The sequence below is a fragment of the Carettochelys insculpta genome, chromosome 22 (assembly GCF_033958435.1).
Source record: "Carettochelys insculpta isolate YL-2023 chromosome 22, ASM3395843v1, whole genome shotgun sequence".
NCBI classification, from domain to species: domain Eukaryota; kingdom Metazoa; phylum Chordata; order Testudines; family Carettochelyidae; genus Carettochelys; species Carettochelys insculpta.
The window spans coordinates 3,025,947-3,047,946 of record NC_134158.1 but is presented as its reverse complement, the minus strand read 5'-3'; the positions used below and the strand labels follow the sequence as shown (position 1 = coordinate 3,047,946).

At 66.2% G+C, this 22,000-nt stretch overlaps 10 non-coding genes across 10 annotated transcripts; all 10 read right to left on the bottom strand.

Annotated features, from left to right (window-relative positions):
* Window positions 1-1,437: 1,437 nt before the first annotated feature.
* Window positions 1,438-1,510, bottom strand: TRNAK-UUU (transfer RNA lysine (anticodon UUU)). Its single transcript has one exon. It is a non-coding gene; the product is annotated as a tRNA-Lys (tRNA).
* Window positions 1,511-3,211: 1,701 nt separating this feature from the next.
* Window positions 3,212-3,284, bottom strand: TRNAK-UUU (transfer RNA lysine (anticodon UUU)). Its single transcript has one exon. It is a non-coding gene; the product is annotated as a tRNA-Lys (tRNA).
* Window positions 3,285-5,009: 1,725 nt separating this feature from the next.
* Window positions 5,010-5,082, bottom strand: TRNAK-UUU (transfer RNA lysine (anticodon UUU)). Its single transcript has one exon. It is a non-coding gene; the product is annotated as a tRNA-Lys (tRNA).
* A 1,695-nt stretch (window positions 5,083-6,777) lies between these two features.
* On the bottom strand, window positions 6,778-6,850 carry TRNAK-UUU (transfer RNA lysine (anticodon UUU)). The gene has a single exon. It is a non-coding gene; the product is annotated as a tRNA-Lys (tRNA).
* A 1,713-nt stretch (window positions 6,851-8,563) lies between these two features.
* On the bottom strand, window positions 8,564-8,636 carry TRNAK-UUU (transfer RNA lysine (anticodon UUU)). The gene has a single exon. It is a non-coding gene; the product is annotated as a tRNA-Lys (tRNA).
* A 1,713-nt stretch (window positions 8,637-10,349) lies between these two features.
* TRNAK-UUU (transfer RNA lysine (anticodon UUU)) lies at window positions 10,350-10,422 on the bottom strand. The gene has a single exon. It is a non-coding gene; the product is annotated as a tRNA-Lys (tRNA).
* Window positions 10,423-12,134: 1,712 nt separating this feature from the next.
* On the bottom strand, window positions 12,135-12,207 carry TRNAK-UUU (transfer RNA lysine (anticodon UUU)). The gene has a single exon. It is a non-coding gene; the product is annotated as a tRNA-Lys (tRNA).
* Window positions 12,208-13,926: 1,719 nt separating this feature from the next.
* TRNAK-UUU (transfer RNA lysine (anticodon UUU)) lies at window positions 13,927-13,999 on the bottom strand. The gene has a single exon. It is a non-coding gene; the product is annotated as a tRNA-Lys (tRNA).
* A 1,712-nt stretch (window positions 14,000-15,711) lies between these two features.
* TRNAK-UUU (transfer RNA lysine (anticodon UUU)) lies at window positions 15,712-15,784 on the bottom strand. Its single transcript has one exon. It is a non-coding gene; the product is annotated as a tRNA-Lys (tRNA).
* A 1,719-nt stretch (window positions 15,785-17,503) lies between these two features.
* On the bottom strand, window positions 17,504-17,576 carry TRNAK-UUU (transfer RNA lysine (anticodon UUU)). The gene has a single exon. It is a non-coding gene; the product is annotated as a tRNA-Lys (tRNA).
* Between the last annotated feature and the right edge of the window lie 4,424 nt (window positions 17,577-22,000).

The window sequence follows — 22,000 nt, the reverse complement described above, 5'->3', positions numbered from 1 at the left end:
AGCCGCATGCCCGCCTACCCACTCCTCCTCCCCACCATGGCACCATGTGCACTTGGGGGCACGCAAGGAGCGTCAACAGACCCACGCCTCCCTGCGCACCAGCACCAGCACCAGCACCAGCACCAGCACCGCAACCAGCATACGCACGCACTTCCCCGCCTTCCCGAGGCACGAGTCCAAGGAGCCAAAGGCAAGAAATGCGCTGGCTGCTCTCGGGGAGCGCACAGCACTTTTACGCAGACACTTTCTCGCAAGGACACCCCTCCCCAGCCCCAAGCTGGAGGGAGGAAGGCTCGTGCCACGTCTCCACAGTGGCCGGGGCTGGCTTTGCAGGGCTGTCTGCCCGCCTTGGCCAGCGCAGCTCGGAGGGCTGCATCGGCTCGCCAGGCGTCTTTGCCGACGGGCCCTCTCCCTCTTTTCCTTGCAAGTCTCCAGGCCTGCCGTGGGCCGCCCCAGACCATTGCTGTGCCAGCGTCCGTGCGCCACCCAGTCCTGCTCTGCTCTTCTTGCCCAAAGGAGGAGCCCTGCTTTTCCCCGCTCAGACGTCCTTCCCTTTGCAAAGTGGGCCTCCGGCCTTTTCCTCTTTGGCCAAGGTGGGCTTCTGCTGACGGCTTCTGCGCCGGGCTTGGGCCCTCTCTGGCCAATGCCCCGAGAGGGAGGCCCCCTTCCACACGGGGAGAGACTAGGCTCGGAGCCCTGGCGCGGAGCGGGCCAGGCCCTCGGCTTCCAGCAAGAGCCCTGGCGAGCAGGCTCGCCAGCTCAGCTGGGCCCACCTGGGGCACCTCCCCGGCGCGAGCCACAGGCTCCCTTCAGAGGCTCCCTTGCCTGAGCGTCTGGCCCACGTGCCTTGAGGGAAGCCAAGCTTCCAGGTGCCTTTCCTCCCTTGGATGAGGATGGAAAGAGGGGCTCCGAAAGAGGCGGCTAGCGCCCAGAGCACTCGGGCGGCTGTGCCAGCGTGGCGGAGGCGGGCTGATGGGGAGGAGATGGACGCGTGGGTGCGGCTGCGGGGCCGGGCCGGCCGGCGTTGCAGATGGCGCCCGAGAGCGTGAGGCATCCCACGGCTCCCGAAGCAGGAATGCCAAGAGGCAGCTGGCTTTTCCTGGAACGGCCGTCGGCAGAAGCGGAGTTGAGGCCCGGCTCTGGCGGGCCGAGGGCTCAGAAGGCCTGCGTCTGCCCTGGGGGCAGCTGGACTTTTCCTGGAGAAGCGGCGCGGGCAGGGGGCAGGCCTGCGTGTGAGCGCGCAAGGCCCTTGGGGCTGCAGAGGGAAGGGGCGGGCGTCACCACCGCCTGGGGGAGGAAGCAGCTGGTTGCGGGCCAGAGAGGAGAGAGGCCTTGTGAGGAGAGGTGGGGTGGGCAAGAGGGCAAAAGTAACCAGCAGCACGGGGGCCATCTCCAGGGAGCCTCCAGCTGAGCACGCCCAAGCAGGAGAGGACACCTCGCCTGACCAGGGACTTGAACCCTGGGCCCTCAGATTAAAAGTCTGATGCTCTACTGACTGAGCTAGCCAGGCTCACACAAGAGTGCCCGCCTTGCCCCAATCAGGCCAGCAAGCTGCAGCTAGTCCACCCAACCAGCGCAGGTTTCTCCTGCCCTGCCCTGCCCTGCCCTGCCCACTCAGCGGCTTGCCGTGGCCACCCCCACAACCTTTGTGCTCTTGCACCCACCCACCAGGGACCTTTTGCAGCCCACATCAGCTGCACAGGGGCAGGGAGGCCGCCAGGACAAGGAGCCCGCACCTCCTGTGCCCTTTCACAGCACTCCAAGCCCTCTTCCACACCGCCTGCACAGCCGCATGCCCGCCTACCCACTCCTCCTCCCCACCATGGCACCATGTGCACTTGGGGGCACGCAAGGAGCGTCAACAGACCCACGCCTCCCTGCGCACCAGCACCAGCACCAGCACCGCAACCAGCATACGCACGCACTTCCCCGCCTTCCCGAGGCACGAGTCCAAGGAGCCAAAGGCAAGAAATGCGCTGGCTGCTCTCGGGGAGCGCACAGCACTTTTACGCAGACACTTTCTCGCAAGGACACCCCTCCCCAACCCCAAGCTGGAGGGAGGAACGCTCGTGCCACGTCTCCACAGTGGCCGGGGCTGGCTTTGCAGGGCTGTCTGCCCGCCTTGGCCAGCGCAGCTCGGAGGGCTGCATCGGCTCGCCAGGCGTCTTTGCCGACGGGCCCTCTCCCTCTTTTCCTTGCAAGTCTCCAGGCCTGCCGTGGGCCGCCCCAGACCATTGATGTGCCAGCGTCCGTGCGCCACCCAGTCCTGCTCTGCTCTTCTTGCCCAAAGGAGGAGCCCTGCTTTTCCCCGCTCAGACGTCCTTCCCTTTGCAAAGTGGGCCTCCGGCCTTTTCCTCTTTGGCCAAGGTGGGCTTCTGCTGACGGCTTCTGCGCCGGGCTTGGGCCCTCTCTGGCCAATGCCCCGAGAGGGAGGCCCCCTTCCACACGGGGAGAGACTAGGCTCGGAGCCCTGGCGCGGAGCGGGCCAGGCCCTCGGCTTCCAGCAAGAGCCCTGGCGAGCAGGCTCGCCAGCTCAGCTGGGCCCACCTGGGGCACCTCCCCGGCGCGAGCCACAGGCTCCCTTCAGAGGCTCCCTTGCCTGAGCGTCTGGCCCACGTGCCTTGAGGGAAGCCAAGCTTCCAGGTGCCTTTCCTCCCTTGGATGAGGATGGAAAGAGGGGCCCCGAAAGAGGCGGCTAGCGCCCAGAGCACTCGGGCGGCTGTGCCAGCGTGGCGGAGGCGGACTGATGGGGAGGAGATGGACGTGTGGGTGCGGCTGCGGGGCCGGGCCGGCCGGCGTTGCGGATGGCGCCCGAGAGCGTGAGGCATCCCACGGCTCCCGAAGCAGGAATGCCAAGAGGCAGCTGGCTTTTCCTGGAACGGCCGTCGGCAGAAGCGGAGTTGAGGCCCGGCTCTGGCGGGCCGAGGGCTCAGAAGGCCTGCGTCTGCCCTGGGGGCAGCTGGACTTTTCCTGGAGAAGCGGCGCGGGCAGGGGGAAGGCCTGCGTGTGAGCGCGCAAGGCCCTTGGGGCTGCAGAGGGAAGGGGCGGGCGTCACCACCGCCTGGGGGAGGAAGCAGCTGGTTGCGGGCCAGAGAGGAGAGAGGCCTTGTGAGGAGAGGTGGGGTGGGCAAGAGGGCAAAAGTAACCAGCAGCACAGGGGCCATCTCCAGGGAGCCTCCAGCTGAGCGCGCCCAAGCAGGAGAGGACACCTCGCCTGACCAGGGACTTGAACCCTGGGCCCTCAGATTAAAAGTCTGATGCTCTACCGACTGAGCTAGCCAGGCTCACACAAGAGTGCCCGCCTTGCCCCAATCAGGCCAGCAAGCTGCAGCTAGTCCACCCAACCAGCGCAGGTTTCTCCTGCCCTGCCCTGCCCTGCCCTGCCCACTCAGCAGCTTGCCGTGGCCACCCCCACAACCTTTGTGCTCTTGCACCCACCCACCAGGGACCTTTTGCAGCCCACATCAGCTGCACAGGGGCAGGGAGGCCGCCAGGACAAGGAGCCCGCACCTCCTCTGCCCTTTCACAGCACTCCAAGCCCTCTTCCACACTGCCTGCACAGCCGCATGCCCGCCTACCCACTCCTCCTCCCCACCATGGCACCATGTGCACTTGGGGGCACGCAAGGAGCGTCAACAGACCCACGCCTCCCTGCGCACCAGCACCAGCACCAGCACCAGCACCAGCACCAGCACCAGCACCGCAACCAGCATACGCACGCACTTCCCCGCCTTCCCGAGGCACGAGTCCAAGGAGCCAAAGGCAAGAAATGCGCTGGCTGCTCTCGGGGAGCGCACAGCACTTTTACGCAGACACTTTCTCGCAAGGACACCCCTCCCCAGCCCCAAGCTGGAGGGAGGAAGGCTCGTGCCACGTCTCCACAGTGGCCGGGGCTGGCTTTGCAGGGCTGTCTGCCCGCCTTGGCCAGCGCAGCTCGGAGGGCTGCATCGGCTCGCCAGGCGTCTTTGCCGACGGGCCCTCTCCCTCTTTTCCTTGCAAGTCTCCAGGCCTGCCGTGGGCCGCCCCAGACCATTGATGTGCCAGCGTCCGTGCGCCACCCAGTCCTGCTCTGCTCTTCTTGCCCAAAGGAGGAGCCCTGCTTTTCCCCGCTCAGAAGTCCTTCCCTTTGCAAAGTGGGCCTCCGGCCTTTTCCTCTTTGGCCAAGGTGGGCTTCTGCTGCCGGCTTCTGCGCCAGGCTTGGGCCCTCTCTGGCCAATGCCCCGAGAGGGAGGCCCCCTTCCACACGGGGAGAGACTAGGCTCGGAGCCCTGGCGCGGAGCGGGCCAGGCCCTCGGCTTCCAGCAAGAGCCCTGGCGAGCAGGCTCGCCAGCTCAGCTGGGCCCCCCTGGGGCACCTCCCCGGCGCGAGCCACAGGCTCCCTTCAGAGGCTCCCTTGCCTGAGCGTCTGGCCCACGTGCCTTGAGGGAAGCCAAGCTTCCAGGTGCCTTTCCTCCCTTGGATGAGGATGGAAAGAGGGGCCCCGAAAGAGGCGGCTAGCGCCCAGAGCACTCGGGCGGCTGTGCCAGCGTGGCGGAGGCGGGCTGATGGGGAGGAGATGGACGCGTGGGTGCGGCTGCGGGGCCGGGCCGGCCGGCGTTGCGGATGGCGCCCGAGAGCGTGAGGCATCCCACGGCTCCCGAAGAAGGAATGCCAAGAGGCAGCTGGCTTTTCCTGGAACGGCCGTCGGCAGAAGCGGAGTTGAGGCCCGGCTCTGGCGGGCCGAGGGCTCAGAAGGCCTGCGTCTGCCCTGGGGGCAGCTGGACTTTTCCTGGAGAAGCGGCGCGGGCAGGGGGCAGGCCTGCGTGTGAGCGCGCAAGGCCCTTGGGGCTGCAGAGGGAAGGGGCGGGCGTCACCACCGCCTGGGGGAGGAAGCAGCTGGTTGCGGGCCAGAGAGGAGAGAGGCCTTGTGAGGAGAGGCGGGGTGGGCAAGAGGGCAAAAGTAACCAGCAGCACGGGGGCCTTCTCCAGGGAGCCTCCAGCTGAGCGCGCCCAAGCAGGAGAGGACACCTCGCCTGACCAGGGACTTCAACCCTGGGCCCTCAGATTAAAAGTCTGATGCTCTACCGACTGAGCTAGCCAGGCTCACACAAGACTGCCCGCCTTGCCCCAATCAGGCCAGCAAGCTGCAGCTAGTCCACCCAACCAGCGCAGGTTTCTCCTGCCCTGCCCTGCCCTGCCCTGCCCACTCAGCGGCTTGCCGTGGCCACCCCCACAACCTTTGTGCTCTTGCACCCACCCACCAGGGACCTTTTGCAGCCCACATCAGCTGCACAGGGGCAGGGAGGCCGCCAGGACAAGGAGCCCGCACCTCCTCTGCCCTTTCACAGCACTCCAAGCCCTCTTCCACACCGCCTGCACAGCCGCATGCCCGCCTACCCACTCCTCCTCCCCACCATGGCACCATGTGCACTTGGGGGCACGCAAGGAGCGTCAACAGACCCACGCCTCCCTGCGCACCAGCACCAGCACCGCAACCAGCATACGCACGCACTTCCCCGCCTTCCCGAGGCACGAGTCCAAGGAGCCAAAGGCAAGAAATGCGCTGGCTGCTCTCGGGGAGCGCACAGCACTTTTACGCAGACACTTTCTCGCAACGACACCCCTCCCCAGCCCCAAGCTGGAGGGAGGAAGGCTCGTGCCACGTCTCCACAGTGGCCGGGGCTGGCTTTGCAGGGCTGTCTGCCCGCCTTGGCCAGCGCAGCTCGGAGGGCTGCATCGGCTCGCCAGGCGTCTTTGCCGACGGGCCCTCTCCCTCTTTTCCTTGCAAGTCTCCAGGCCTGCCGTGGGCCGCTCCAGACCATTGATGTGCCAGCGTCCGTGCGCCACCCAGTCCTGCTCTGCTCTTCTTGCCCAAAGGAGGAGCCCTGCTTTTCCCCGCTGAGACGTCCTTCCCTTTGCAAAGTGGGCCTCCGGCCTTTTCCTCTTTGGCCAAGGTGGGCTTCTGCTGACGGCTTCTGCGCCGGGCTTGGGCCCTCTCTGGCCAATGCCCCGAGAGGGAGGCCCCCTTCCACACGGGGAGAGACTAGGCTCGGAGCCCTGGCGCGGAGCGGGCCAGGCCCTCGGCTTCCAGCAAGAGCCCTGGCGAGCAGGCTCGCCAGCTCAGCTGGGCCCCCCTGGGGCACCTCCCCGGCGCGAGCCACAGGCTCCCTTCAGAGGCTCCCTTGCCTGAGCGTCTGGCCCACGTGCCTTGAGGGAAGCCAAGCTTCCAGGTGCCTTTCCTCCCTTGGATGAGGATGGAAAGAGGGGCCCCGAAAGAGGCGGCTAGCGCCCAGAGCACTCGGGCGGCTGTGCCAGCGTGGCGGAGGCGGGCTGATGGGGAGGAGATGGACGCGTGGGTGCGGCTGCGGGGCCGGGCCGGACGGCGTTGCTGATGGCGCCCGAGAGCGTGAGGCATCCCACGGCTCCCGAAGCAGGAATGCCAAGAAGCAGCTGGCTTTTCCTGGAACGGCCGTCGGCAGAAGCGGAGTTGAGGCCCGGCTCTGGCGGGCCGAGGGCTCAGAAGGCCTGCGTCTGCCCTGGGGGCAGCTGGACTTTTCCTGGAGAAGCGGCGCGGGCAGGGGGCAGGCCTGCGTGTGAGCGCGCAAGGCCCTTGGGGCTGCAGAGGGAAGGGGCGGGCGTCACCACCGCCTGGGGGAGGAAGCAGCTGGTTGCGGGCCAGAGAGGAGAGAGGCCTTGTGAGGAGAGGCGGGGTGGGCAAGAGGGCAAAAGTAACCAGCAGCACGGGGGCCATCTCCAGGGAGCCTCCAGCTGAGCGCTCCCAAGCAGGAGAGGACACCTCGCCTGACCAGGGACTTGAACCCTGGGCCCTCAGATTAAAAGTCTGATGCTCTACCGACTGAGCTAGCCAGGCTCACACAAGACTGCCCGCCTTTCCCCAATCAGGCCAGCAAGCTGCAGCTAGTCCACCCAACCAGCGCAGGTTTCTCCTGCCCTGCCCTGCCCTGCCCTGCCCACTCAGCGGCTTGCCATGGCCACCCCCACAACCTTTGTGCTCTTGCACCCACCCACCAGGGACCTTTTGCAGCCCACATCAGCTGCACAGGGGCAGGGAGGCCGCCAGGACAAGGAGCCCGCACCTCCTCTGCCCTTTCACAGCACTCCAAGCCCTCTTCCACACCGCCTGCACAGCCGCATGCCCGCCTACCCACTCCTCCTCCCCACCATGGCACCATGTGCACTTGGGGGCACGCAAGGAGCGTCAACAGACCCACGCCTCCCTGTGCACCAGCACCAGCACCAGCACCAGCACCAGCACCGCAACCAGCATACGCACGCACTTCCCCGCCTTCCCGAGGCACGAGTCCAAGGAGCCAAAGGCAAGAAATGCGCTGGCTGCTCTCGGGGAGCGCACAGCACTTTTACGCAGACACTTTCTCGGAAGGACACCCCTCCCCAGCCCCAAGCTGGAGGGAGGAAGGCTCGTGCCACGTCTCCACAGTGGCCGGGGCTGGCTTTGCAGGGCTGTCTGCCCGCCTTGGCCAGCGCAGCTCGGAGGGCTGCATCGGCTCGCCAGGCGTCTTTGCCGACGGGCCCTCTCCCTCTTTTCCTTGCAAGTCTCCAGGCCTGCCGTGGGCCGCTCCAGACCATTGATGTGCCAGCGTCCGTGCGCCACCCAGTCCTGCTCTGCTCTTCTTGCCCAAAGGAGGAGCCCTGCTTTTCCCCGCTGAGACGTCCTTCCCTTTGCAAAGTGGGCCTCCGGCCTTTTCCTCTTTGGCCAAGGTGGGCTTCTGCTGACGGCTTCTGCGCCGGGCTTGGGCCCTCTCTGGCCAATGCCCCGAGAGGGAGGCCCCCTTCCACACGGGGAGAGACTAGGCTCGGAGCCCTGGCGCGGAGCGGGCCAGGCCCTCGGCTTCCAGCAAGAGCCCTGGCGAGCAGGCTCGCCAGCTCAGCTGGGCCCCCCTGGGGCACCTCCCCGGCGCGAGCCACAGGCTCCCTTCAGAGGCTCCCTTGCCTGAGCGTCTGGCCCACGTGCCTTGAGGGAAGCCAAGCTTCCAGGTGCCTTTCCTCCCTTGGATGAGGATGGAAAGAGGGGCCCCGAAAGAGGCGGCTAGCGCCCAGAGCACTCGGGCGGCTGTGCCAGCGTGGCGGAGGCGGGCTGATGGGGAGGAGATGGACGCGTGGGTGCGGCTGCGGGGCCGGGCCGGACGGCGTTGCTGATGGCGCCCGAGAGCGTGAGGCATCCCACGGCTCCCGAAGCAGGAATGCCAAGAAGCAGCTGGCTTTTCCTGGAACGGCCGTCGGCAGAAGCGGAGTTGAGGCCCGGCTCTGGCGGGCCGAGGGCTCAGAAGGCCTGCGTCTGCCCTGGGGGCAGCTGGACTTTTCCTGGAGAAGCGGCGCGGGCAGGGGGCAGGCCTGCGTGTGAGCGCGCAAGGCCCTTGGGGCTGCAGAGGGAAGGGGCGGGCGTCACCACCGCCTGGGGGAGGAAGCAGCTGGTTGCGGGCCAGAGAGGAGAGAGGCCTTGTGAGGAGAGGCGGGGTGGGCAAGAGGGCAAAAGTAACCAGCAGCACGGGGGCCATCTCCAGGGAGCCTCCAGCTGAGCGCTCCCAAGCAGGAGAGGACACCTCGCCTGACCAGGGACTTGAACCCTGGGCCCTCAGATTAAAAGTCTGATGCTCTACCGACTGAGCTAGCCAGGCTCACACAAGACTGCCCGCCTTTCCCCAATCAGGCCAGCAAGCTGCAGCTAGTCCACCCAACCAGCGCAGGTTTCTCCTGCCCTGCCCTGCCCTGCCCTGCCCACTCAGCGGCTTGCCATGGCCACCCCCACAACCTTTGTGCTCTTGCACCCACCCACCAGGGACCTTTTGCAGCCCACATCAGCTGCACAGGGGCAGGGAGGCCGCCAGGACAAGGAGCCCGCACCTCCTCTGCCCTTTCACAGCACTCCAAGCCCTCTTCCACACCGCCTGCACAGCCGCATGCCCGCCTACCCACTCCTCCTCCCCACCATGGCACCATGTGCACTTGGGGGCACGCAAGGAGCGTCAACAGACCCACGCCTCCCTGTGCACCAGCACCAGCACCAGCACCAGCACCAGCACCGCAACCAGCATACGCACGCACTTCCCCGCCTTCCCGAGGCACGAGTCCAAGGAGCCAAAGGCAAGAAATGCGCTGGCTGCTCTCGGGGAGCGCACAGCACTTTTACGCAGACACTTTCTCGGAAGGACACCCCTCCCCAGCCCCAAGCTGGAGGGAGGAAGGCTCGTGCCACGTCTCCACAGTGGCCGGGGCTGGCTTTGCAGGGCTGTCTGCCCGCCTTGGCCAGCGCAGCTCGGAGGGCTGCATCGGCTCGCCAGGCGTCTTTGCCGACGGGCCCTCTCCCTCTTTTCCTTGCAAGTCTCCAGGCCTGCCGTGGGCCGCTCCAGACCATTGATGTGCCAGCGTCCGTGCGCCACCCAGTCCTGCTCTGCTCTTCTTGCCCAAAGGAGGAGCTCTGCTTTTCCCCGCTGAGACGTCCTTCCCTTTGCAAAGTGGGCCTCCGGCCTTTTCCTCTTTGGCCAAGGTGGGCTTCTGCTGACGGCTTCTGCGCCGGGCTTGGGCCCTCTCTGGCCAATGCCCCGAGAGGGAGGCCCCCTTCCACACGGGGAGAGACTAGGCTCGGAGCCCTGGCGCGGAGCGGGCCAGGCCCTCGGCTTCCAGCAAGAGCCCTGGCGAGCAGGCTCGCCAGCTCAGCTGGGCCCCCCTGGGGCACCTCCCCGGCGCGAGCCACAGGCTCCCTTCAGAGGCTCCCTTGCCTGAGCGTCTGGCCCACGTGCCTTGAGGGAAGCCAAGCTTCCAGGTGCCTTTCCTCCCTTGGATGAGGATGGAAAGAGGGGCCCCGAAAGAGGCGGCTAGCGCCCAGAGCACTCGGGCGGCTGTGCCAGCGTGGCGGAGGCGGGCTGATGGGGAGGAGATGGACGCGTGGGTGCGGCTGCGGGGCCGGGCCGGCCGGCCTTGCAGATGGCGCCCAAGAGCGTGAGGCATCCCACGGCTCCCGAAGCAGGAATGCCAAGAAGCAGCTGGCTTTTCCTGGAACGGCCGTCGGCAGAAGCGGAGTTGAGGCCCGGCTCTGGCGGGCCGAGGGCTCAGAAGGCCTGCGTCTGCCCTGGGGGCAGCTGGACTTTTCCTGGAGAAGCGGCGCGGGCAGGGGGCAGGCCTGCGTGTGAGCGCGCAAGGCCCTTGGGGCTGCAGAGGGAAGGGGCGGGCGTCACCACCGCCTTGGGGAGGAAGCAGCTGGTTGCGGGCCAGAGAGGAGAGAGGCCTTGTGAGGAGAGGCGGGGTGGGCAAGAGGGCAAAAGTAACCAGCAGCACGGGGGCCATCTCCAGGGAGCCTCCAGCTGAGCGCGCCCAAGCAGGAGAGGACACCTCGCCTGACCAGGGACTTGAACCCTGGGCCCTCAGATTAAAAGTCTGATGCTCTACCGACTGAGCTAGCCAGGCTCACACAAGAGTGCCCGCCTTGCCCCAATCAGGCCAGCATGCTGCAGCTAGTCCACCCAACCAGCGCAGGTTTCTCCTGCCCTGCCCTGCCCTGCCCTGCCCTGCCCACTCAGCGGCTTGCCGTGGCCACCCCCACAACCTTTGTACTCTTGCACCCACCCACCAGGGACCTTTTGCAGCCCACATCAGCTGCACAGGGGCAGGGGGGCCGCCAGGACAAGGAGCCCGCACCTCCTCTGCCCTTTCACAGCACTCCAAGCCCTCTTCCACACCGCCTGCACAGCCGCATGCCCGCCTACCCACTCCTCCTCCCCACCATGGCACCATGTGCACTTGGGGGCACGCAAGGAGCGTCAACAGACCCACGCCTCCCTGCGCACCAGCACCAGCACCAGCACCAGCACCGCAACCAGCATACGCACGCACTTCCCTGCCTTCCCGAGGCACGAGTCCAAGGAGCCAAAGGCAAGAAATGCGCTGGCTGCTCTCGGGGAGCGCACAGCACTTTTACGCAGACACTTTCTCGCAAGGACACCCCTCCCCAGCCCCAAGCTGGAGGGAAGAAGGCTCGTGCCACGTCTCCACAGTGGCCGGGGCTGGCTTTGCAGGGCTGTCTGCCCGCCTTGGCCAGCGCAGCTCGGAGGGCTGCATCGGCTCGCCAGGAGTCTTTGCCGACGGGCCCTCTCCCTCTTTTCCTTGCAAGTCTCCAGGCCTGCCGTGGGCCGCCCCAGACCATTGATGTGCCAGCGTCTGTGCGCCACCCAGTCCTGCTCTGCTCTTCTTGCCCAAAGGAGGAGCCCTGCTTTTCCCCGCTCAGACGTCCTTCCCTTTGCAAAGTGGGCCTCCGGCCTTTTCCTCTTTGGCCAAGGTGGGCTTCTGCTGCCGGCTTCTGCGCCGGGCTTGGGCCCTCTCTGGCCAATGCCCCGAGAGGGAGGCCCCCTTCCACACGGGGAGAGACTAGGCTCGGAGCCCTGGCGCGGAGCGGGCCAGGCCCTCGGCTTCCAGCAAGAGCCCTGGCGAGCAGGCTCGCCAGCTCAGCTGGGCCCCCCTGGGGCACCTCCCCGGCGCGAGCCACAGGCTCCCTTCAGAGGCTCCCTTGCCTGAGCGTCTGGCCCACGTGCCTTGAGGGAAGCCAAGCTTCCAGGTGCCTTTCCTCCCTTGGATGAGGATGGAAAGAGGGGCCCCGAAAGAGGCGGCTAGCGCCCAGAGCACTCGGGCGGCTGTGCCAGCGTGGCGGAGGCGGGCTGATGGGGAGGAGATGGACGCGTGGGTGCGGCTGCGGGGCCGGGCCGGACGGCGTTGCTGATGGCGCCCGAGAGCGTGAGGCATCCCACGGCTCCCGAAGCAGGAATGCCAAGAAGCAGCTGGCTTTTCCTGGAACGGCCGTCGGCAGAAGCGGAGTTGAGGCCCGGCTCTGGCGGGCCGAGGGCTCAGAAGGCCTGCGTCTGCCCTGGGGGCAGCTGGACTTTTCCTGGAGAAGCGGCGCGGGCAGGGGGCAGGCCTGCGTGTGAGCGCGCAAGGCCCTTGGGGCTGCAGAGGGAAGGGGCGGGCGTCACCACCGCCTGGGGGAGGAAGCAGCTGGTTGCGGGCCAGAGAGGAGAGAGGCCTTGTGAGGAGAGGCGGGGTGGGCAAGAGGGCAAAAGTAACCAGCAGCACGGGGGCCATCTCCAGGGAGCCTCCAGCTGAGCGCGCCCAAGCAGGAGAGGACACCTCGCCTGACCAGGGACTTGAACCCTGGGCCCTCAGATTAAAAGTCTGATGCTCTACCGACTGAGCTAGCCAGGCTCACACAAGACTGCCCGCCTTGCCCCAATCAGGCCAGCAAGCTGCAGCTAGTCCACCCAACCAGCGCAGGTTTCTCCTGCCCTGCCCTGCCCTGCCCTGCCCACTCAGCGGCTTGCCGTGGCCACCCCCACAACCTTTGTGCTCTTGCACCCACCCACCAGGGACCTTTTGCAGCCCACATCAGCTGCACAGGGGCAGGGAGGCCGCCAGGACAAGGAGCCCGCACCTCCTCTGCCCTTTCACAGCACTCCAAGCCCTCTTCCACACCGCCTGCACAGCCGCATGCCCGCCTACCCACTCCTCCTCCCTACCATGGCACCATGTGCACTTGGGGGCACGCAAGGAGCGTCAACAGACCCACGCCTCCCTGCGCACCAGCACCAGCACCAGCACCAGCACCAGCACCAGCACCGCAACCAGCATACGCACGCACTTCCCCGCCTTCCCGAGGCACGAGTCCAAGGAGCCAAAGGCAAGAAATGAGCTGGCTGCTCTCGGGGAGCGCACAGCACTTTTACGCAGACACTTTCTCGCAACGACACCCCTCCCCAGCCCCAAGCTGGAGGGAGGAAGGCTCGTGCCACGTCTCCACAGTGGCCGGGGCTGGCTTTGCAGGGCTGTCTGCCCGCCTTGGCCAGCGCAGCTCGGAGGGCTGCATCGGCTCGCCAGGCGTCTTTGCCGACGGGCCCTCTCCCTCTTTTCCTTGCAAGTCTCCAGGCCTGCCGTGGGCCGCCCCAGACCATTGATGTGCCAGCGTCTGTGCGCCACCCAGTCCTGCTCTGCTCTTCTTGCCCAAAGGAGGAGCCCTGCTTTTCCCCGCTCAGACGTCCTTCCCTTTGCAAAGTGGGCCTCCGGCCTTTTCCTCTTTGGCCAAGGTGGGCTTCTGCTGACGGCTTCTGCGCCGGGCTTGGGCCCTCTCTGGCCAATGCCCCGAGAGGGAGGCCCCCTTCCACACGGGGAGAGACTAGGCTCGGAGCCCTGGCGCGGAGCGGGCCAAGCCCTCCGCTTCCAGCAAGAGCCCTGGCGAGCAGGCTCGCGAGCTCAGCTGGGCCCCCCTCGGGCACCTCCCCTGCGTGAGCCACAGGCTCCCTTCAGAGGATCCCTTGCCTGAGCGTCTGGCCCACGTGCCTTGAGGGAAGCCAAGCTTCCAGGTGCCTTTCCTCCCTTGGATGAGGATGGAAAGAGGGGCCCCGAAAGAGGCGGCTAGCGCCCAGAGCACTCGGGCGGCTGTGCCAGCGTGGCGGAGGTGGGCTGATGGGGAGGAGATGGACGCGTGGGTGCGGCTGCGGGGCCGGGCCGGCCGGCGTTGCGGATGGCGCCCGAGAGCGTGAGGCATCCCACGGCTCCCGAAGCAGGAATGCCAAGGGGCAGCTGGCTTTTCCTGGAACGGCCGTCGGCAGAAGCGGAGTTGAGGCCTGGCTCTGGCGGGTCGAGGGCTCAGAAGGCCTGCGTCTGCCCTGGGGGCAGCTGGACTTTTCCTGGAGAAGCGGCGCGGGCAGGGGGCAGGCCTGCGTGTGAGCGCGCAAGGCCCTTGCGGCTGCAGAGGGAAGGGGCGGGCGTCACCACCGCCTGGGGGAGGAAGCAGCTGGTTGCGGGCCAGAGAGAAGAGAGGCCTTGTGAGGAGAGGCGGGGTGGGCAAGAGGGCAAAAGTAACCAGCAGCACAGGGGCCATCTCCAGGGATCCTCCAGCTGAGCGTGCCCAAGCAGGAGAGGAGACCTTGCCTGACCAGGGACTTGAACCCTGGGCCCTCAGATTAAAAGTCTGATGCTCTACCGACTGAGCTAGCCAGGCTCACACAAGAGTGCCCGCCTTGCCCCAATCAGGCCAGCATGCTGCAGCTAGTCCACCCAACCAGCGCAGGTTTCTCCTGCCCTGCCCTGCCCTGCCCTGCCCTGCCCACTCAGCGGCTTGCCGTGGCCACCCCCACAACCTTTGTACTCTTGCACCCACCCACCAGGGACCTTTTGCAGCCCACATCAGCTGCACAGGGGCAGGGGGGCCGCCAGGACAAGGAGCCCGCACCTCCTCTGCCCTTTCACAGCACTCCAAGCCCTCTTCCACACCGCCTGCACAGCCGCATGCCCGCCTACCCACTCCTCCTCCCCACCATGGCACCATGTGCACTTGGGGGCACGCAAGGAGCGTCAACAGACCCACGCCTCCCTGCGCACCAGCACCAGCACCAGCACCAGCACCGCAACCAGCATACGCACGCACTTCCCTGCCTTCCCGAGGCACGAGTCCAAGGAGCCAAAGGCAAGAAATGCGCTGGCTGCTCTCGGGGAGCGCACAGCACTTTTACGCAGACACTTTCTCGCAAGGACACCCCTCCCCAGCCCCAAGCTGGAGGGAAGAAGGCTCGTGCCACGTCTCCACAGTGGCCGGGGCTGGCTTTGCAGGGCTGTCTGCCCGCCTTGGCCAGCGCAGCTCGGAGGGCTGCATCGGCTCGCCAGGAGTCTTTGCCGACGGGCCCTCTCCCTCTTTTCCTTGCAAGTCTCCAGGCCTGCCGTGGGCCGCCCCAGACCATTGATGTGCCAGCGTCTGTGCGCCACCCAGTCCTGCTCTGCTCTTCTTGCCCAAAGGAGGAGCCCTGCTTTTCCCCGCTCAGACGTCCTTCCCTTTGCAAAGTGGGCCTCCGGCCTTTTCCTCTTTGGCCAAGGTGGGCTTCTGCTGACGGCTTCTGCGCCGGGCTTGGGCCCTCTCTGGCCAATGCCCCGAGAGGGAGGCCCCCTTCCACACGGGGAGAGACTAGGCTCGGAGCCCTGGCGCGGAGCGGGCCAGGCCCTCGGCTTCCAGCAAGAGCCCTGGCGAGCAGGCTCGCCAGCTCAGCTGGGCCCCCCTGGGGCACCTCCCCGGCGCGAGCCACAGGCTCCCTTCAGAGGCTCCCTTGCCTGAGCGTCTGGCCCACGTGCCTTGAGGGAAGCCAAGCTTCCAGGTGCCTTTCCTCCCTTGGATGAGGATGGAAAGAGGGGCCCCGAAAGAGGCGGCTAGCGCCCAGAGCACTCGGGCGGCTGTGCCAGCGTGGCGGAGGCGGGCTGATGGGGAGGAGATGGACGCGTGGGTGCGGCTGCGGGGCCGGGCCGGCCGGCGTTGCAGATGGCGCCCGAGAGCGTGAGGCATCCCACGGCTCCCGAAGCAGGAATGCCAAGAAGCAGCTGGCTTTTCCTGGAACGGCCGTCGGCAGAAGCGGAGTTGAGGCCCGGCTCTGGCGGGCCGAGGGCTCAGAAGGCCTGCGTCTGCCCTGGGGGCAGCTGGACTTTTCCTGGAGAAGCGGCGCGGGCAGGGGGCAGGCCTGCGTGTGAGCGCGCAAGGCCCTTGGGGCTGCAGAGGGAAGGGGCGGGCGTCACCACCGCCTTGGGGAGGAAGCAGCTGGTTGCGGGCCAGAGAGGAGAGAGGCCTTGTGAGGAGAGGCGGGGTGGGCAAGAGGGCAAAAGTAACCAGCAGCACGGGGGCCATCTCCAGGGAGCCTCCAGCTGAGCGCGCCCAAGCAGGAGAGGACACCTCGCCTGACCAGGGTCTTGAACCCTGGGCCCTCAGATTAAAAGTCTGATGCTCTACCGACTGAGCTAGCCAGGCTCACACAAGACTGCCCGCCTTGCCCCAATCAGGCCAGCAAGCTGCAGCTAGTCCACCCAACCAGCGCAGGTTTCTCCTGCCCTGCCCTGCCCTGCCCTGCCCACTCAGCGGCTTGCCGTGGCCACCCCCACAACCTTTGTGCTCTTGCACCCACCCACCAGGGACCTTTTGCAGCCCACATCAGCTGCACAGGGGCAGGGAGGCCGCCAGGACAAGGAGCCCGCACCTCCTCTGCCCTTTCACAGCACTCCAAGCCCTCTTCCACACCGCCTGCACAGCCGCATGCCCGCCTACCCACTCCTCCTCCCCACCATGGCACCATGTGCACTTGGGGGCACGCAAGGAGCGTCAACAGACCCACGCCTCCCTGCGCACCAGCACCAGCACCAGCACCAGCACCAGCACCAGCACCGCAACCAGCATACGCACGCACTTCCCCGCCTTCCCGAGGCACGAGTCCAAGGAGCCAAAGGCAAGAAATGAGCTGGCTGCTCTCGGGGAGCGCACAGCACTTTTACGCAGACACTTTCTCGCAACGACACCCCTCCCCAGCCCCAAGCTGGAGGGAGGAAGGCTCGTGCCACGTCTCCACAGTGGCCGGGGCTGGCTTTGCAGGGCTGTCTGCCCGCCTTGGCCAGCGCAGCTCGGAGGGCTGCATCGGCTCGCCAGGAGTCTTTGCCGACGGGCCCTCTCCCTCTTTTCCTTGCAAGTCTCCAGGCCTGCCGTGGGCCGCCCCAGACCATTGCTGTGCCAGCGTCCGTGCGCCACCCAGTCCTGCTCTGCTCTTCTTGCCCAAAGGAGGAGCCCTGCTTTTCCCCGCTCAGACGTCCTTCCCTTTGCAAAGTGGGCCTCCGGCCTTTTCCTCTTTGGCCAAGGTGGGCTTCTGCTGCCGGCTTCTGCGCCGGGCTTGGGCCCTCTCTGGCCAATGCCCCGAGAGGGAGGCCCCCTTCCACACGGGGAGAGACTAGGCTCGGAGCCCTGGCGCGGAGCGGGCCAAGCCCTCCGCTTCCAGCAAGAGCCCTGGCGAGCAGGCTCGCGAGCTCAGCTGGGCCCCCCTCGGGCACCTCCCCTGCGTGAGCCACAGGCTCCCTTCAGAGGATCCCTTGCCTGAGCGTCTGGCCCACGTGCCTTGAGGGAAGCCAAGCTTCCAGGTGCCTTTCCTCCCTTGGATGAGGATGGAAAGAGGGGCCCCGAAAGAGGCGGCTAGCGCCCAGAGCACTCGGGCGGCTGTGCCAGCGTGGCGGAGGTGGGCTGATGGGGAGGAGATGGACGCGTGGGTGCGGCTGCGGGGCCGGGCCGGCCGGCGTTGCCTATGGCGCCCGAGAGCGTGAGGCATCCCACGGCTCCCGAAGCAGGAATGCCAAGGGGCAGCTGGCTTTTCCTGGAACGGCCGTCGGCAGAAGCGGAGTTGAGGCCTGGCTCTGGCGGGTCGAGGGCTCAGAAGGCCTGCGTCTGCCCTGGGGGCAGCTGGACTTTTCCTGGAGAAGCGGCGCGGGCAGGGGGCAGGCCTGCGTGTGAGCGCGCAAGGCCCTTGCGGCTGCAGAGGGAAGGGGCGGGCGTCACCACCTCCTGGGGGAGGAAGCAGCTGGTTGCGGGCCAGAGAGAAGAGAGGCCTTGTGAGGAGAGGCGGGGTGGGCAAGAGGGCAAAAGTAACCAGCAGCACAGGGGCCATCTCCAGGGATCCTCCAGCTGAGCGTGCCCAAGCAGGAGAGGAGACCTCGCCTGACCAGGGACTTGAACCCTGGGCCCTCAGATTAAAAGTCTGATGCTCTACCGACTGAGCTAGCCAGGCTCACACAAGAGTGCCCGCCTTGCCCCAATCAGGCCAGCATGCTGCAGCTAGTCCACCCAACCAGCGCAGGTTTCTCCTGCCCTGCCCTGCCCTGCCCTGCCCTGCCCACTCAGCGGCTTGCCGTGGCCACCCCCACAACCTTTGTACTCTTGCACCCACCCACCAGGGACCTTTTGCAGCCCACATCAGCTGCACAGGGGCAGGGGGGCCGCCAGGACAAGGAGCCCGCACCTCCTGTGCCCTTTCACAGCACTCCAAGCCCTCTTCCACACCGCCTGCACAGCCGCATGCCCGCCTACCCACTCCTCCTCCCCACCATGGCACCATGTGCACTTGGGGGCACGCAAGGAGCGTCAACAGACCCACGCCTCCCTGCGCACCAGCACCAGCACCAGCACCAGCACCGCAACCAGCATACGCACGCACTTCCCTGCCTTCCCGAGGCACGAGTCCAAGGAGCCAAAGGCAAGAAATGCGCTGGCTGCTCTCGGGGAGCGCACAGCACTTTTACGCAGACACTTTCTCGCAAGGACACCCCTCCCCAGCCCCAAGCTGGAGGGAAGAAGGCTCGTGCCACGTCTCCACAGTGGCCGGGGCTGGCTTTGCAGGGCTGTCTGCCCGCCTTGGCCAGCGCAGCTCGGAGGGCTGCATCGGCTCGCCAGGAGTCTTTGCCGACGGGCCCTCTCCCTCTTTTCCTTGCAAGTCTCCAGGCCTGCCGTGGGCCGCCCCAGACCATTGATGTGCCAGCGTCTGTGCGCCACCCAGTCCTGCTCTGCTCTTCTTGCCCAAAGGAGGAGCCCTGCTTTTCCCCGCTCAGACGTCCTTCCCTTTGCAAAGTGGGCCTCCGGCCTTTTCCTCTTTGGCCAAGGTGGGCTTCTGCTGACGGCTTCTGCGCCGGGCTTGGGCCCTCTCTGGCCAATGCCCCGAGAGGGAGGCCCCCTTCCACACGGGGAGAGACTAGGCTCGGAGCCCTGGCGCGGAGCGGGCCAAGCCCTCCGCTTCCAGCAAGAGCCCTGGCGAGCAGGCTCGCGAGCTCAGCTGGGCCCCCCTCGGGCACCTCCCCTGCGCGAGCCACAGGCTCCCTTCAGAGGCTCCCTTGCTTCAGCATCTGGCCCACGTGCCTTGAGGGAAGCCAAGCTTCCAGGTGCCTTTCCTCCCTTGGATGAGGATGGAAAGAGGGGCCCCGAAAGAGGCAGCTAGCGCCCAGAGCACTCGGGCGGCTGTGCCAGCGTGGCAGAGGCGGGCTGATGGGGAGGAGATGGACGCGTGGGTGCGGCTGCGGGGCCGGGCCGGCCGGCGTTGCAGATGGCGCCCGAGAGCGTGAGGCATCCCACGGCTCCCGAAGCAGGAATGCCAAGGGGCAGCTGGCTTTTCCTGGAACGGCCGTCGGCAGAAGCGGAGTTGAGGCCTGGCTCTGGCGGGCCGAGGGCTCAGAAGGCCTGCGTCTGCCCTGGGGGCAGCTGGACTTTTCCTGGAGAAGCGGCGCGGGCAGGGGGCAGGCCTGCGTGTGAGCGCGCAAGGCCCTTGCGGCTGCAGAGGGAAGGGGCGGGCGTCACCAGCGCCTGGGGGAGGAAGCAGCTGGTTGCGGGCCAGAGAGGAGAGAGGCCTTTGTGATGGAGTGGGGGGGGTGCATGTGTGAGTCAGGCTGGATGTCCGAGGCAAGCAGCAGATCCCAGTGGCTAAGGATGACCCTGGGGCTACAACTTGCAGATAACACCTCTGCCTGAACAAAGAGCAGGGAGGAGCTGAGCGGGGTTTTGAATCGGGGGCGGCAGTTAGAGGCGAGGAGAAGGGAGAGCTGGAAGGCAGCCAGCCTGAGGAGGGGAAAGCTACACCCCAGAGGGGCCCCCCTCGGGGTCTTCCCCCCAGGACAGGTTGGAAGGTCTGTCTCTGGCTGCTATGCTGTTGCTTCTGTGAGAAACTGGACATCTGTTGCCTAATAAACCTGCTGTTGTACCTGCTGAGTGAGAGTCACTCCTGCCAGCGGACGGGGTGCAGTGCAGGGGGACCCCTGAACCCCATCACACTGGTGTCAGAAGTGGGATGCACTGCACCCACGGATGAGCTCCCAGCAGTGGCTGACTGAGCACCAGAGAAGGAAGGAGTCTCACAAGAGTCAGAGGGGGAACAGAGCCATTCCTGCAGCTGCTGCTGGTGAGTGGATACCCCGGGAAATAGCGGGGAGATGGATTATACCCGACTCCTGAAGGCAGAGCTACAGGGCTGTGCAGAGAGAGGGGCCTCACCGTGGGGAAGGCGACCAAGGCCCAGCTGATTGCACAGCTGGAAGAGAATGACCGATCCGGGGGGGCAGAGCCTGTCCCGGCAGAAAGTGGCCGGTCAGCCTCGGGAAGCATTTCGGATTCTCCGACAGGAGCAGGGGCTCGACGCTGTCCGACAGACGCGGTGCCCACCAGGTCGCGCTCAGCTAGCGGTGGTCCATCGCGGGCAGAGTCCCCCGCCGCAGAGCTGAGACGGCTGGAACTCGAGGTGAAATTAAAGGAACTGGAGCGCCAGGAACGGGAAAGAGAGCGTGAGCATGAGCGACAGGAACGAGAAAGAGAGCGTGAGCGCCAGGAACGGGAAAGAGAGCGTGAGCGTGAGCTCCAGGAACGGGAAAGAGAGCGTGAGCGTGAGCTCCAGGAACGGGAAAGAGAGCGTGAGCACGAGCGCCAGGAACGAGAAAGAGAGCGTGAGCACGAGTGCCAGCTACAAGAGAGACAGCGGGAGGAGAGAGAGCGAGAGCGGGAGCATGAGCGAACCATGGCAGAGGCGAGACGCCAAGAGGCCCCAGCTGCGGTAAGCGGGGAGAGGGCCAGACGGCTCGGGGTGGCCAGTCACTTGGAGACGCGTGTGCTGGCCCAGTGTCAGGACACAGGGGACATGGACGAGTTCCTTACCGCCTTCGAGCGAGCCTGTGAGTTGCATGAGGTTCCCCCAGATGAGTGGCTCCGGCACCTCACCCCCTTGCTGGGCCGGAAGGGCGCAGCGGTGCTCAGCCAGCTGGTGGGGCTGCAGCCTGGGGACTATGAACGGTTCAAACAGGCCCTGCTGCATAAGTTCGGGCTGACTCCGGAGATGTACAAGAAGAAGTTCCAGGAGGCGCAGAAGAGGCCAGAGGAAACCCACGTAGATACAACCGCCCGCCTGAAGCAATACTACCAGAAGTGGGCATTCGGAATGGGAGTCCAGTCCGTAGAGGACCTGATCGAGCTGGCAGTTGTGGAGCGATTCTACGAGATGTGCGCACCTGACCTGAGGGTGTGGCTCGTGGACCGGAAGCCGGGGGACTCACATGATGCAGGGAAACTGGCAGATGACTTCACAAACAGCCGGGCCAGGTTTGAAAGTGAGCCCCACAAGGAGAGGGAGTCTCGGAGAGAGAGGGAGTCCCGGAGGGAGAGGGAGTCCTGGAGAAACCGAGAATCTCAGAGAGACCGGTCCCTAACTGTACGACAGAGGGGACCACCTCTTGGGCAAGCCCAGGAAAGAGGGGCCAGCCACCCACCCCCCAGAGAGCCAAACAGAGCCCAGACAGAGCAGCCGGCCCGAGGGACACAACCAGACCCAGGCTGTTACCGCTGTGGGCAAAAGGGGCATAGAGCAGCCCAGTGCCCCAGGCTCCCAGACAGGTTGAGCAGGCCGGGGGGTCATGGAGTCAACTGGGTGGGGTCCCAGAAGTCAGAGGGGCTGGCGGCCAAGGCGGGTGGTGCTGACAATGGGCACTCGGATTGGGCCGAATCCGCCCCACAGACCAGCTCCTCAGGGGGACCAAATGCTCAGAGGCCAGTTTACAGAGTGGGGGCAGCGCTACCTCTGTGGAGCAAGTGTCTCAAACACCTCGAGGTAGACGGGAAAAAGGTCACGGGGTTCTGGGACACAGGCGCTGACGTGACGCTGGCCCGACCCGGGGTGGTGGCACCGGGCTGCATGATACCCGATTCCCACCTGACGATAACAGGAATTGATGGGACCCCTTTCAAGGTGCCCATGGCGAGGGTGCACCTGAAATGGGGGAAGAAGGAAGGCCCCAAGGAAGTGGGCGTGCACAGCCATTTGCCGGCAGATGTACTGATGGGGGCTGACCTGGAGAAATGGCAAGGTGAACGCCCTCGTGCCCTGGTCCTGACCCGTAGCCAAAGAAAACGAGGGGTGCGCTCCCCAGATTCAGGGGTACAGGCCCAGCCAAAGCCACAGGGGCCAACCCTGAGAGAAAGGGGGCTCCCAAAAACCAGATCTCACAGGCCAGGGATGCTGGAGCCAGGCAGGGATGGGGAAGTAGCCTCCGCTCCTGCCCGAGCGGAAGAATTCCAGGCAGAGCAGCAGAGAGACCCCTCCTTGCAGAAGCTGAGGGAACTGGCCAGTCTCAGCCCAGCTCCGCAGCTGGGGGAGGGCTGCAGGGAGAGATTCCTGTGGGAAAAGGG